Source organism: Heptranchias perlo, unplaced genomic scaffold (assembly GCF_035084215.1).
Source record: "Heptranchias perlo isolate sHepPer1 unplaced genomic scaffold, sHepPer1.hap1 HAP1_SCAFFOLD_269, whole genome shotgun sequence".
Classification (NCBI taxonomy): domain Eukaryota; kingdom Metazoa; phylum Chordata; class Chondrichthyes; order Hexanchiformes; family Hexanchidae; genus Heptranchias; species Heptranchias perlo.
Window position 1 is genome coordinate 347,214 of NW_027139281.1, and position 1,492 is coordinate 348,705.

Below are 1,492 nucleotides of genomic sequence, written 5' to 3' on the forward strand. Positions count from 1 at the left end.
GCTGGGACTTGGCCATGAGAGTAATTGAAGGTATGAGAACTGAAATAATCTACAGTGAGAAAGGAGAAAAGGCAGAATAATCGGTAATGAGGATATCAATTAGTCTCTTATCTTGAATTCATCAAGTAATTGACCCATTCTGTTTGAAACAAAGTTGATTTATTTGACATCGATCCAGAATATTGAATTTCAGCCCAGTTATAGCGGTTATTAACATCAGCAGAAACAAATCCCAACTTCCAGAATGAGGTTCTGCTGCTGAAACCCTCATCCGTGCCTTTGTTTACCTCCAGACTCGACTATTCCAATGCTCTCCAGGCCCGGCCTTCCACTTTACACCCTCCGTAAACTTGAACCCACAATCTCCAGATCAATAATCAGTCCCATTATTCATTGTGTCACTGGCCCAGGCTGTGGAGAACACGGAGCAGCTCCCACTCCCACAGCACTGCGGTATGAGCAGGTACCGAGTCAGCCTCAGTCATGAGCACTGGAATCCACGAGTCCGGGTGTGTCAAAGGTGCACGGTGAACAATCACCAAAGTGAAACATTTTTCCGCTTCCCTTCGATACCTCAGCTGCTCGAGCGACAAGACTGTCGTGGAAAATAAGACAAAGTCATCCTTCCGTCATTTGTTCAATTCCTGCTCGAAGGAGAACGTGTGATTTTGCAATAAGCAGCAATTAGTTCAAGGTCGCTCTCTTAACTTTACAGGCACCTCACAGATTAACATGTTGCCATGAAGGCACAGGACGCCTCTTTTCCTTTCTCAAACCTGAAAACTTTCTGTGTCTGCCCAAACAAGGCTGCTCTGCCTCTGCTCACCAGCAGGGAGCGCTTTTGAGCAGCAACACTTCAAAACACTCAGCTCTCGCTTTCAGGCAAAAGAAGTCTTCGATCAGCACCGGACTCCACGAGTCTGAACGTGTCAACAGGCGCACGGTGAACAATCACCAAAGACAACACTGTTTATCACTTCCCTTCGATAGCTCAGCTGGTAGAGCGGAGGACTGTAGTGAATAAAACAAAATAAAGTCATCCTTAGGTCGCTGGTTCAATTCCGGCTCGAAGGAGTGAGTGTGATTTTGGAATAAGCAGCAATTACCTCAAGGTCACTCTCTGAACTTTACAGGCAGCTCACAGATTAACATGTTGCCACTCAGGCACAGGACACAACTTTTCCTTTTCAAAAGCTCAAAGCTTTCTGTGTCTGCCCGAGCACGGCTGTTTCACTCGAGCATTTCCCTCTGCTCACCAGCAGGGAGTGCCTTTGAGCAGCAACACTTCAAATCGCCCTCAATTTCAGGCAAAATGGTCTTCGATCAGTCAGTCAGTCAGGGCTCTCGCTGCTCCTCGAGCTCGGGCGGCTGTTGCTTTCCGGTGACCTCGTCTTCCTTCCGAAGGCTCGGGCTCTTCTCAGCATCACTTCATGATTACTGTGGCTTCCCGTTCTGCTGTTCCTCACTTGCTGATGCTCGATACCGCCGATTG

At 47.7% G+C, this 1,492-nt stretch overlaps 1 non-coding gene across 1 annotated transcript; it reads left to right on the forward strand.

Moving 5' to 3' along the window:
• Window positions 1-980: 980 nt before the first annotated feature.
• Window positions 981-1,074, forward strand: trnay-gua (transfer RNA tyrosine (anticodon GUA)). Its single transcript has 2 exons — window positions 981-1,017; window positions 1,039-1,074. It is a non-coding gene; the product is annotated as a tRNA-Tyr (tRNA).
• Window positions 1,075-1,492: the final 418 nt, after the last annotated feature.